The 14,731-nt window shown below is 39.7% G+C and overlaps 1 long non-coding RNA gene across 1 annotated transcript in view; it reads right to left on the bottom strand.

The window, feature by feature from the left end:
• Window positions 1–1,999: 1,999 nt before the first annotated feature.
• LOC137045842 (uncharacterized) overlaps window positions 2,000–14,731 on the bottom strand; it is a 248,085-nt gene continuing 235,353 nt past the window's right edge. Inside the window, exon 3 of the long non-coding RNA XR_010898860.1 lies at window positions 2,000–2,131. This is a non-coding gene — a long non-coding RNA (uncharacterized lncRNA). The remainder of the gene's footprint in view (window positions 2,132–14,731) is intronic.

The following is a 14,731-nucleotide window of genomic DNA, read 5'->3' on the forward strand; positions in this document are numbered from 1 at the left end:
CTACAAGGTAATTGTCTTAAATAATATTTAATAATATTTAAAAAAATTCTTAAGTAATATTAAAAATAATATAAATTATTTATAACTTCTTTTTTTAAGTGCCCATAAGCAGTGTCTTTTCTTCTGGAATGAATGACTACGGACAGAGGCATAGAAAGTCTCTGTACTTTTTTGTTCATTTATTTTTCTATTTCGGAATGAAATATGTAATTTAAAAAAGGGTGCAGCTTGAGTTTTTGTTTAAAAGAAAAAAAAAAGCAGAAATGGCTGTATTTTGTTTTCCAAACGTATTGTCATCAAATAATAGTATTAGATAATTGGACGACATTTCCAATATTTTTTTAATTTGTAGGCCTAATCATTATTTGTAAGTTTATTGTGTTTTATTTGACTGATCATATTTTTATCTGGAAATAATTTTACAAAGAACATTTGTAAAAGTACATTTATATAAATCTGTTCGTTTTTAGTTTATAAAAATGCAAAAATAAGTTTTTATTTTGTGCGCATGGAATTTGTGTATAGCCTACGTTTTGATATAAATTTTGTTATTCAACATAGTATTTAAAAATTCAACAACCATTCCATTTAATGATTTTTTTTTCCATGGTTAAAAACGAAAAAGGAATGGACGCAAAAGTACACGGACCGTTGCATTCATTTCACTGAATGTTGTTTCTGAAATCGGATAGGCTAATCGATACACCAGTCATTTTAAAGCTTATTAATGATTTCAATGTATTTAAATGAGAAATAAGCCCCCCCCCAAAAAATTGGGCGGTTTTTCGCGAAGTTTTGGGCTGGAAAACCCTGCTGGCATCTGGCAACCCTGAATCTCACACACTATTTAGGGTGGATGTGCACATTAGGACAGAGGCAATCTGATGAAAGCCCTTCATCAGCACAGATCAGGAGAAAGTGATTTACCGCCGACTCACAGCAGAGTTTCGCTCAATACGTGACCAATACCATCTTTACACTGAAGCTGAACACGTCCTGGTGTCATCCTTCAAGCCAGATATTAAAATTAATAATAATAGTGAACTACGGCTGTGATGACAGTGGTTGAAAATGCATAATGTGTGATATTGATGGAAGAGTCTGGACAGGATTCATATCACAGGCTTTTACTGTTGGTGTGTGGACAGATTACAGTATAATATCATAGAGATCCAGAACAGACAAACACTATTACAGCAATACAACATGAGCACACACACTTTAGGCAGAACTGAGCATATACGTTATACAGGTTTCATATATTTTTACAATAATTCAATGGCCTGTCATTGCACAATAAAACATTTGCGTGTGGTTCACTAGCGTGTGTGTGTGTGTGTGTGTCCTGGGATGGACCTGCCATCTGTCCAGGTGTGTGTGTGTATGTGTGTGTGTGTGTGTGTGTGTGTGTGTGTGTGTGTGTGTGTGTGTGTGTGTGTGTGAGTACTGTGATGGTCCGGCCAACACGCAGTACCATGGTATATTAAGTTGATATATACTATAGTCCTGTATGATTTATGTGCTCTGTGTATTAACGTTGTCCAAGTAAGACCATAACACTTGTTCTTTGTAAGGGGCAAATGTCTTTGAGATGCTGTTATAAACTCCAGCATCACCACAATATGTGCTTTGAGAACAGATACAAATGTACAAATAAGTTCTGCATGAATATAAATGTCGATGCATGAAATATACGGAACCATTATTGTCCTCTGATGGCTGTTGCATAAATTTAGAACAGATGAAAGAGTAATAAATGCATTTAAAATAAACTATACTAATATTAATATATAATAATGGTATGGAGGTAAGCAGAATATATAAAGAGATTTCGACCGCGAGACTTCAGATGATTCATCAGCCGCTGTAGTAAATAACTAGAGGAATAAAGTGCAGCAAACGTCAAACTATTCACATCAGAGCAGCATCAGGAGACATTACACTGATTCATAAGTGTGTGTGTGTGTGTGTGTGTGTGTGTGTGTGTGTGTGTGTGTGTGTGGGTGTGTGTTCAGATGAGTCTGGAGACGCTTCCAGAAGACAGGAGTGAACAGACCAGATGAAGATGATTTTGACACCTCAGTTTTGTCTCCAGAATGAAGCTTCACAGGCTCGTCTGGATCACAGGACACTATAAATCAGAAATATAGTGAATTAATGGGATTATGTTCTTGATCACACATCTGTGAAGGGCTTCAATAGTCTATAGAGCAGAAAGTCTGAAGTCAATCTGATGAATCTGAACAGGAAATCTAGAGAGACTAAAATGATGAAGGATTGAACTAATGATCAAACACTCACTGTTTGGCCTTAGTTTCTTCATACTGTCACATCTAACATACGTCGGTCCTCTTCTCTCTCCTCTTCTCTCTCCTCTTTCCTCTTCTGATCCTCTGGTGTGTGTGTCCATCCTTTTCTCGTTCTTCTTGTTTTTTGCTGCTCTGTGATTTCTGAGGCAGTTTTCTGTGTGTGTGGTTTTCTCTACACACTCCATTTGAATCTACACACACACACACACACACACACACACACACACACACACAGAGAGTTTAGTTAAAGTGATATAACATCAGATCAGAGTTCTTACACTCATTCTAGTGTGCATTATTTCTGCTATATACAGTCAAATCTGATTACATGATTACTGTAGAAGACAGATTCAGATCAGATGCGTTCAGAAAAACTGTATTTATGAAATCATAATGTGCACTGGGAGTGAAGAGCACAGACATCAGATTATAATTCATATCATGTATTCATAAGCATTAATTGATTCATAAATCAGAGTCACTGAATGAAAGCATCAGATGGACACCGCTGTGGACTTACATTTACAGCCCTGGCCTGAGTTTAGTCCACACAGCAAAATAATAACTATATATGCAGACATATGATCATAACTGTAAATCATGATTTTCCTATAGAGTCAATAATATATATAATGCTCATCCTATAGAGAGAGATCGATGAGTTTAGATTTGATTTCACACATTCAGACACGAGAAGATGAAACACTGAGTTTGATCTGAATCATTATTAATACTCTCAGTTTGGTTTGCAGATATTAATACAGATATTAATGCTGTTCTTCTCTCTCTCTCTCGTCATGTGTTGAGTTATTCTAGTCTGTGATGCTCATATGTTCTCTCATGTGTTCATTTATCATAAATCCCGCCTGTGTATAATCTGTTTAAAAGAATACGGTGGCTAAAGTTTAAAATGAGTTCATGACTGTTGTGCAAAACGGGTTTACATTTCAGTTTCACTATAATAGAGACAGAAATATCAGTTTAAAAAAAATGTGAACAGTTAAAGGTAAAGTTTTAATTACCTTGATGAGCAGAAAAGAGGAAACATCCAGCGCAGCTCTGATAGATCAGACAGTCCAGAAAGAGGAGCTTTAATACGGTATAAGAGCGTCAGACAGCCGGTTAAACTCCTCTGGCTTCTGCTGTAGTCTCTGATCAGAGTCACAATCAAACCTGAGCTGATCATTTACATATAGTCCAGAAAGAGGAGCTTTAATACGGTATAAGAGCGTCAGACAGCCGGTTAAACTCCTCTGGCTTCTGCTGTAGTCTCTGATCAGAGTCACAATCAAACCTGAGCTGATCATTTACATATAGTCCAGAAAGAGGAGCTTTAATACGGTATAAGAGCGTCAGACAGCCGGTTAAACTCCTCTGGCTTCTGCTGTAGTCTCTGATCAGAGTCACAATCAAACCTGAGCTGATCATTTACATATAGTCCAGAAAGAGGAGCTTTAATACGGTATAAGAGCGTCAGACAGCCGGTTAAACTCCTCTGGCTTCTGCTGTAGTCTCTGATCAGAGTCACAATCAAACCTGAGCTGATCATTTACATATAGTCCAGAAAGAGGAGCTTTAATACGGTATAAGAGCGTCAGACACGCCCACTTTTTTTCTGTGTCACATTCTTTAGCTGTTTACCGCTTAAACGTGCAGAACCTGTTCTCATTCCCCTCGACAGACTCTCACATTGTCATGAGTATCTCCGTTTTTCCCTTGGCTATCATCCCCTTCAATGCTGCATTTCTTAACCTTAAACCGAAACTATTTACACAACACACTCCTGTATTTCTCCTCTGCTTTTGTTCATAATCTATCTTTCTAATAATCCTGCTATTATACTGTGAACCAGGGCTGGACTGGGGCTAAAATCCGGCCCATGAGTTCCCCGTGAGTGTTTCTGCTGGGGTTTGGGCCTTACATTGGAGTAAATAAATAAAACTAGGACAGGATAAATAATGATGGATATTATTGAATTTACTGCAAATGCAGATGAACTTAATATTGTGTCACACAGAAATGACAATAAAGCACTGATATGGAGCTAGGATGCAGTAAATTTACTGCTATTAAATTCTGTCATTTACTCGCCCTCATATCTTTCCAAACCTGAATGACTTTCTCTTTTGTGTGAAGCACAGAAGAACAATGGTGGCAACCAAGCCACTTTGGCTACCATTGAATATTGTATGAACATAAAACAATAAAACTGACTCAAATGATTTTCTTTTGTTACACAGAAATAAATTCATTGAGGTTTGGAATGACATTAAGGTGAGTAAATGGTCACATTTGGGTTGAACTGCCCCTTTAAAAACAATCATACTTTTCAATTTGCCACTGATATCGATCCTTCACGAGGTTCTCATTGAAATAACATTTAGTTAAATTTCATTAGATCTATTAAAAATTTAATAAAACATTTATGACACAGACACATTTAAGACAAAAAGCGGTGTCCTTAATGCGTGGGATCCAGGCTTTAAAGCGGTTTTGTTGAATTATAATGACATTTTAACTGTAGGCCAGTTTCATTTAACTGTAAGAGCATGATAGTCACAGGTAAAACATGCTCTTCATTACTATGGGTATGGTTTCTAAAATATATAAACCATGTATAATAAACGATTGAATTTGTAATAAAAAAAATATTGTAAACGCTGTAGAAAATACGAAAAATACAGAAAAATAACAGCAACTTTTCTTCCAAAACACCTTATTTATTAACTGTTAGTAGCTGTAATGTAAGTTGTGTTTGTGCTAAAGTGAAGCGTTTGTGTGTGTCGCCGTTTTCCACTTCACCTCGTCATGAACACATGCTCGCGGCTGTTTTCAGCTGATTTGACACAGAACCTGTAATGTTTCCATATCATGATTGTAGAAAACTAAATTCGGAGTCAAAATGCCGTTCATCTCTTCATAGAGCAGCAGAAAATATAAATAAATAACTAAACAAACAAACCGTATTGGCCCCAAAGTGTGTCGGCCCACCAGGAAAAGGCCCGGTATGCCAGATTACCCGTCCAGCCCTGCTGTGAGTATTGTGTGTCTGGGACAGATCTCTCGTGATATTCCTCATGTTAGTGATAAAAGCATCTGCTGACTTAATCAGTACAATTGAGTACAAATTAATGAGCTGTATTTAATATAATATTTCACAGTATTTATTTTATTCCCGTCTGTGTTTGGTATATGCTCAGTTGTTGATTATGAGTGGGTTTATATTTAGTTGTAGTTGTGTATCATCAGATCCTGATTCAGTTCTTCATCAGACACAGCAACAGGAGCTCCAGTCACATTTACTTACGGTCAGAAGGCCACACATTCTCACTCATTTATAGTTTCATTCATGATCATCATCATCATGTCAAGGAAATCATATTCAAATCACATGTCAGATCAGACATCAGGACTTGTAGCGTTCGGATCTGATCCTCGGAGTCGATGTTGAAATAATTGCTGTATTTGTGTTGCTGTTGTTGAGAATGATGAATATTGAGCTCTTCTGCTCTCCTCAGCTTCAGTTCAGATGAGCTTCTCATTTCTTCTTTCTTTTCCTCATTTCCTTTCCTCACGTCTCAGCTCCACATCCCGTAGGATGAAGAATAATAAAGGGGAAGAGGAAATAATCAGGATTCTGTGCTGCTAGAAACGCCTGTCAGTCTTTTAAAGTCTATTTTTACTGACAGAAACATCAGTTAAACAGGCACCAAGCTTGTTAAGTGTGTATCAGAAGATGTACAGTTGGCAAATGTTGGTATGATTGATTAAAGCAGTGATGATGATGATGATGATGATGATGATGATGATGGTGGTGGTGGTGATGATGATTATGATGATGATGATGATGATGATGATGAGAAGAGATGAAGAAGCAGGAGCACAAACTACAGGGACTGGAATGTCTAAACAGGATTCAGGTCAAATGTATTGTCATATGTACAGGAAACAGTCGTCACACAGATTCAATTCTTATTCTGCTAAATAATCTGCAAATAGTAGATAGTAATGTAATGTTGTGTGCAAAGAAAAAGACTCGGATCAGTCATTTAACCTGTCAAATGTTCAAACAAATGTAATGTGCTGAGCCTTAACGGGAGAATAATCTCTCCGATCTAAAGGAAGAATAATCTCTCGGATCAGACAGGAATGTAGAGGTGAGTTATCTGTTAATAAGTGAACGACATCTACCCTCGCCTTTCTCTGAACAGAACTCATGAAGCGGGAAACAAACACAGACAGACATGCAGAAGCTACGGTTGAGTTGAAACGGGGAGGGACGTTTATGTTTCTGTCTTGCAGCGCCTTTATCAAAAGTGAAAGAGTTGAAGACTTGCGTAACTGGAATAGAGTGAAATACAATCTAGTTACAAAACAGCCTTAAGATTCATTTAAGAAAAGTGTTTATTCTGCAGACATTTACACATCCATAAGACAGAAATGGCCAGACTGTGTGTGTGTGTGTGCGTGTGCGCGCGCGCACGTGTGTGGGTGGGTGTGTGTGCGCGTGTGTGTGTGCATTCTACCTTGTATGATTCATAGTGTTTGTTGAATGTAGATCAAAGTATTGTTGATGTATTGTTGTCTCTAATGACTCTAGATGTCTTTCTCATTCTGTCTTGGCATTTTTCATCTTCATTCTGAGTCCAAATGAAATCTCACAGGACTTTTATTGCTGTGTGTTTGACTTTAGAGGATGCAGATGAACGCTGTGACTTTGATTTAACGTTTAATTAAAGCATTTCTTCTGCATGTTAGTGTGCTGTGATCAATATTACAGACAGGAAGTCCACATGATAACCCAGATCTAATGTGTGTGTGTGTGTGTGTGCTCATGTGTAGGCCAGTCACAAACTCGAAGATCTCAACATCTTTGACCAACGGCTTAGAGCGACAACACATGTTAAAATCTCCAACTATTAAAACACATTAAAAACTCATAACTCTGGCATAATTCCAGCCCAGAACAATCACGCCGTCAGAGAATGGTTATCATTGAATTAAGAACACGCGCGCGCGCGCGCACACACAAATACACATAAATGTGTCTGATAAAGCAATATCAATTGTCTGCTACTGACAGAGATGGGCTTGTGAAAGTTTACTCACCAGCTTTATAGAAACACTCGTATTCCTCGTATTGCAGGAATGGAGGTTTCATGTCCTCTCTGCGAACGAGTGTGTGTTGATGTTCTCCGATTACTCATTACACAGTTTGATCTGAAAACTGACAGTAGGGGTGGGCGATATGACTGTATTATTTCACAATAACGATATATCGCAATATTTCATATGTGTATTCAGAAATCCATTATCTGTCATGTAATCTTCACAGTGAATACTTCATCACTCTCATAGCAACAACAAAACCGAATCTCGACTCAATCGAGACACTTGGGGATTTCCCCACAGAATTTTTAATTTATTTTTAAACATCGCCACTGCAACATGACAATACAAAGAACAATAAAATCAGAAATCACTTTAACTGTTAGCCCTCCTGCTCAGAGATGTGTGGATTCAGGCTGTAGGGTTCCTGAACGACTAAAGAAACGTTATCAGCAGGATTGAAGAAAACATTTCTCGTCGTTTCCGTATACATTCCACGACATTACACAATCTGGTCCCAAAAGGGAGTGGTGGGAACCTTAGGCACATATCCAGGCCGGGGTGACGCATAATGACTGTGGGCTATCCAGGCTAACAATAGAGAAAAAAAGTGAAAGCTGCAAGAACTCATGACAGACAGAATCACAAATGATCCAATTCTGTTATAAGTATTGTAGAGGTAAAGATTATCTGGCAATATCTGGGAATAGTTTAGGTCTGTTCATAGACACAACAGAACTGTGTGTACATTTTATGTAATGACAATATGCACATTTGTTCATCCTAACATCCGAAAGGAACATTCGCACGGCCGCTTCGGGTATTAATTACGGGAGCGGATGCAAAGCGCGTGCTTTCAATTAAAGTTAAGCTTCCATATGGATGAACTAAAAACGTGCCAGTGCGCGCACACCGTTGACGACAGCTCGGCAGTAAATGCGCGCTCTGTGCGGCCAAGCAGATTTTAGTTTCGGTTTAGAATTAGCCTATTATTCTTAATGAAAAACACAACACAATGACAAACTCCCTTTAATAGGCGCCAAATCTTCCGCGATCATCGTGTGTGTGTGTGTGTGTGTGTGTGTGTGTGTGTGTGTGTGTGTGTGTGTGTGTGTGTGTGTTTGTGTGTGTGTGTGTGTGTGTGTGTGTGTGTGTGTGAGTGAGAGAGAGAGAGAGAACAGAGTTCAGCGTTGAGCTGTTCTTCATCTGTTAAAGTCACTGATGATGAGCTGCTGATGTCAGTCAGGTGTGTGTGTGTGTGTGTGTGTGTGTGTGTGTGTGTGTGTGTGTGTGTGTGTGTGTGTGTGTGTGTGTGAGAGAGAGATTGAACAGAGTTCAGTGTTGAGCTGTTCTTCATCTGTTAAAGTCACTGATGATGAGCTGCTGATGTCAATCAGGTGTGTGTGTGTGTTTGTGTGTGTGTGAGTGTGTGACATTTAACTGCTCTGGAGTCTATCCAAGTCAAACACACTGTCCTGTGGAAAACACACCTGTTGGGGAACTTCTGGGATCATCATCATCATCATCATCATCATCATCATCATCATCATCATCATCATCGTCATCCTCCTCTTCTTCTTCCTCTTCATCATCATCATCTTCATCATCTTCATCCTCAGATCATGATCAGGTGATTTCCTTCATTCTCACAGCAGATGATTTAGATCAGGAGTCAAATATTATTCACACTGAAGCTCAATGTCAAACTGGGGCTTTAATTGAACTGCATTTCTAACACAAACTCTGGACAGAAATCATTTGAGTATTTTACATCTTTCAGCTTTTAATAAGTGACATGTATTATGAGAGACTCTCGTAAAGCATTCATCACTAATCCAGGATTTATGAATAATCTTCAGATATGAGATTATGGAGATTATGAAACATCTTCATCCTCCTCCTCATCCTCCTCCTCCTCATCTTCATCCTCCTCCTCCTCCTCCTCCTCCTCCGCCTCCTCATCTTCATCATCTTCCTCCTCCTCCTCCTCCTCCTCCTCCTCATCCTCCTCTTCATCTTCACCCTCATCCTCCTCATCTTCATCCTCCTCCTCCTCCTCCTCGTGATCAGATGAATCCATAAATGCGTCTGAGTCTCTGGTAAGATCATGAATTCTTCCCGTTTGTAGTTTTCCAGAAAGTGAGATCCAGGTTTAGTGAGATGATAAATAATGAATGAATCTGAGAATGAACATGATTCTGTCAGATCATCAGACCATGAGCTCCAGCGACACACACACACACACACACACACACACACACACACACACACACACACACACTTCACTACACTTCATCAAACTCTTCTATATTTAGTGAGCGCTTTGACTTCATTTGACTTCATCTTTGTGTTTAGTTCTGCTTTCTAATGAAGCGTTCTGTCCCTGTTTGATTTGTGAGAAACTCTTCTGATCTTCTTCAAACACATCATGTGGATCATATTCCCTGATCAACTGTAGATCTGTCCGTGTGTGTGTGAAATATGAGCATATGGAGAGTGTGTGATTGTGCTGTGATCCTGTAGAGGGAGACACTCACTGTATTACAGCAGCTCTTATCTCACTCAATATTGATCTGCTCATGCCACTAATGTCTCAATTCACATTCACAAATCTGGACTGGGGTTATTTCTCAGATCATTTTACATTTACATTTAATCCTTTAGCAGACGCTTTTATCCAAAGCGACTTAAAAAAAAAAGGGGGAGCGGAATAGAAGCAACGAAACAAACAAGGCCAACAACCTGTAAGAGCTGTAAGAAGTCTCAGTTAATTAGCACAGTACACAGATGTTTTTATATATATTTTTTATTTTTATTTTTATAGCCATCTACAACAAAAACTCACGTACGCAAAATACAGAACACTGGATTTTGATAGCTATGATAACAACTCATTAGGACTAAGGCTGATGCCCCAACTGTTGTCGTTAATGCAGATTCAGTGGCCCAGATCATGATGATGATGATGATGATGATGATGACACTGATTCAGCTTAAACACACCAAACATTCATAAATCACTGACATGACATACAAATATTAGATCCGATATTTCATATATTTTTATATTTATAGTAAAAGACCGCCGTCATCTGAGCTGTAAATATCATGTGTAAAGTGTCCCGTCTGGTCAAGAACTAAACTTTACTCTGCCTTCACATCTCCATTTAGGCCCCATCCACACGGAGACGCGTTTAGCTGTATATGTATATATTTTGTACCGTATCAGCGTTTCGTCCACACGGATCCGGCGTTTTAGAAGCATGAATCCGATATTTTTCGAAACCTGGTCCCAAAGCGGATAAACCTGAAAACGACCATCTTCCGTCTTCGTGTGTAGAGCGACTTCGTATATTTTGTGAAACGGTGATGTCCTCACACTACGTCCAGCACGGTGAAGAGTTAAGGGATACGGCTACGGGCACTGGGCATGAGCTCATCAATATCGCCTCATTTAATGACCGTATCTGCATTACTGTAAGGGTGTGTTTAGGGTCGGGGTAGGTGTAGGCGTTAATAAAACACATCTGATAAGGAGCAAATGTATTTATTGTTATTTTATTGTAAGATTTTGTGTTAGGGATTGTACTAAGGACTGTATTGCACTGGTTTAAAATAGCTGTGCTCGCACTGGTGTGTCGATCAGAACACAGTAGGCATTAATCAGAAATACCAGTCTTTTATTAAGCACAATAAACGGCACAGTCAGACCACAGGGCATTGCGTGGCATTATATTATCAGACATGATATCTGAGGTAGTATGTTGTGTGGTCTGAAACAGTAAATAATAAACACAATTAGCTAATATTAAACATTTCCCTCATTATTAACAATAACTGCCATTTATCCCAATGTTCGATTAGAAACATAACATTATCTACAGTAGTACCACTTTTCTAGCGCTCATAAACGGAATAATCCGAAACATCTTGCTGCGTCATTGAACAAGAAGCTATAAACGATATACAATTACAGATAGGATCTACACACTAATCAAACACATTATTCAGTGATCAATATTATAATGAAGTCTAGTGTATTTAGAATATATACGTGTTAAACAAACATCTTAGGCTAGATGTAAGCACAGTCGTCATCACTTCGCGGACGATCGAACTCTCGATGCTGTAATTATTCATCAGATAGGAAATTCGATAGAGAACACTATTAAAGGACTTACATGCTTTCATCGACGCACAACTTAAACATATCCAGTTTGACCATGAAAGTCAAACTCAGTCCACATGCTGGAGAAACCCAAGTGGTACCTTTCGCGTGGTCGACTCATCAGGAACTGAAATCGAAAGTGACTGACGCACATGTAATAACAACTGATCGGATTGGTTGTTACTTCACAACATCTTGGCTCACCTCCGACCACTGCTATACCATAGACCGTAAAAAAAATATGGACGACTCGACATCATCCGTTTCCGCTTGCCATATTTGAAGCTTTTAGGCGGCCTTGCACGGCGCTGACATCTTGGGACCGAAGGCGTTTCTCAATGTCAAGGAAGGATCCTCGGAAGCCAGAATTCTAAGGATGCCACGTCATCGACATCCGACGAAGGACTGTTCCAATGTCGAGGATCCTCGGAATTCAACCAAGGACTGAGTCCTTCGTTCGAAAAATATGTCATATACAGAAAAGGATGCATATGAGTAGCCTTCGCGCACTTCGCGTTCTCAAATCACCCACAATCCTATGCGCGCAGCTTCGCTATCTTCAGACATTCGCGGACTCGGAGCGTGAACGGGGCAAATATGCTTGTATCGGAGTTTGTAGATGGGAAGGACAGAGGCGGGAACCGGCGAACGTTCAACAACTTTATAATAAATAGTAAACAAAACGAAAGTAACGCGGGGAAAACCCTCACGGGCGACTGCCCGCACCGTAATAAACCATAAACAAACCATAACATAAACTCCAGGCCTAGTCCTCTCTCGTCTTCCACGCTCCACCATTTATACTCCCGTCACTGCCGTGAGCCGAGACCGGTGTGGTGGCGATCAGCTGCCGCTCATTATCACTCCACCGGCCCGCTCTCACGGTCCCTCACCTCGCTGATTGCCACAATGCTTTTATTTACGTTACCAAACATTTGTTATAACCGTAGTAAATATACGTAAAGTTTAACGTTTAAATGCCAGTACAAATTACTACTGTATTGATATAAAAATATATACAAATAACGTTACACATAATGTTATTGATGGCCAACGGACCTTTTCACTGACGTAATGACGCAAAGACGTGCACTTGCTAGCCTGTTCCATTTACGTGTTCTCCGAATGCTAAAGAGGAGCCTCGCCTCGCCTCTGAAGGAAGTGACTTGGAAGGATCAGTCCTTCCAAGTGTGGCTGAGCGGTTGCCAGCACTTTCAAAACCCGACCTAACTTAGAAAGTCATTTTGGAAAGAATGGAATTTTTTTCAGTGTCGACTACGCCACCTAGGGACTTTCACCCCAGGAACTCCCTATAATATAAGCCAAAGGCTTAACCCAAAGCACCCAGGTTCGTCACCGACAAAGAAATGGTCTGAGACTTGAGTTCCCCATAAAAAGACTTTTATTAAATTTATAAAACTGCAAAAGGCGCCCCTTTTTAGTGGAGCAGATAACTTAATGTTTAATTCTGCACGGATCAGTCACAAGAAATAAACCCACGTTAAAAAGTTCAAGGCAAGTATCAATAAAACACACCATTTAACTACACAGGACAAATACACTACCATGCAGGGCTGAAGGACATCCACCCCGGGCACCCCGATGAAAGTGGCCTAAAGGAAAACACCAAATCACTTCATACTTACACCCCACCACTCAACACAACACAAGTGAAACACAGCACTCAGGTGACTGGAGACCCACTACAGCACCAGGACACCCATGTGATTGGCCCTCAGCTCCTGCATGGAAATACAACACACAAGAATTAATTAATTATTTAAATTAAGAATTGCCATACACAGATATCAAATGTTTCACAACAATCCGCAAAAAAAAGATCAATACCAAAAAAACAATATGTAAGAATGGGAGAAACAACTTCCTCTGCCTCATACATACAATTTACATGAAAATACACACTGGGTCCAACACAGGAAAATTCTCCCTTAGTCGCACACTCACACACACACACACACACACACACACACACACACAATAGCCAACCCCACACAGGGCTTGGCCAAACAAGGGGAAGATAACAACCCCACAAGTTCAATGCAACAATTATCACAAATTAAATAGAAAATAAACAAAATAGCTACAGCAAAGCAACCACAAAAAATAATAAAGCGAAGCAACAGAGCCGCCCGGACTGCTACACACGTGGTTCACGCTGGTGCACAATATTCCAGCTTGTTTAGATATCCTGGCACGTCATGCTCGGCCTATCCAAAACAACAACAAGTTAATTAACATATCTAACATCAGGACATAAAGGGAGAAAATTCGGCATACATACCAATGATAAGAAGGTTTTCCCTGCATAAGTGAACTGCAACTGGTGCACCGACGCCGCTAAGCGGCCGAGACGTCCGATCGCTGCAACCATACACATTATAAACACGCGTGCACTCAGCATAAGTCCACCGATATAAATGCTACTCACCTGAATGAATAACCAGCCAACCCCAATCTATTCGTTTTAAGGTAGTCCAATAGTTCAACGTGTTACTGCCAGTCTATACTAGTAGAATAACAACAATCACTTATACTCCAACTGCATTTAATAAATAAAACAATCATTTGGACATACCTTTGCCCTGCAGCACGTCGAGCCCACGAAACGGCAACAAAACAATGGGGGCGGGTATTACAACCCAGCGCATTACGCAATGCGTGTCATTCATTTAAATATCCTCCTCCTGATTTGCCATTACGCACGCAGCCAATGGATGTGCGTTACGTGCATTACGTCACTCCTCCCACTACACAAGGAAGCATCCTTGACATTGAGAAACACCTACAGTCTGCGCAGTAGCGATTTCGGGACCGGAGTTGCGCAGTAGAGCGCAGGAAGTAGAGCAGGAAGTACAGCCGCGATATCAAAAGCCCGCCCACACTCTCGCAGATGCAGAACAATTAATTATGTTGGTGTGAAATAAACAGTTATGGAAATGTAGAAATTAAAGCTAAAGCTCTAATCTGCTCCCAAAAATTTCGAAAAAAGTCCGTTAGTGCCTCAGTGACAACTTCACTCAGAGAAGCCGTCAGTCTCAGCTGTCAATCATGACGTCACACCCCCGTTTTTATAGCATCAAATAACTAACTCAAACTAAACTTATTTTTAAAACAAACATCTGAA

This window comes from Pseudorasbora parva, chromosome 18, assembly GCF_024679245.1.
Source record: "Pseudorasbora parva isolate DD20220531a chromosome 18, ASM2467924v1, whole genome shotgun sequence".
Classification (NCBI taxonomy): Eukaryota; Metazoa; Chordata; class Actinopteri; order Cypriniformes; family Gobionidae; genus Pseudorasbora; species Pseudorasbora parva.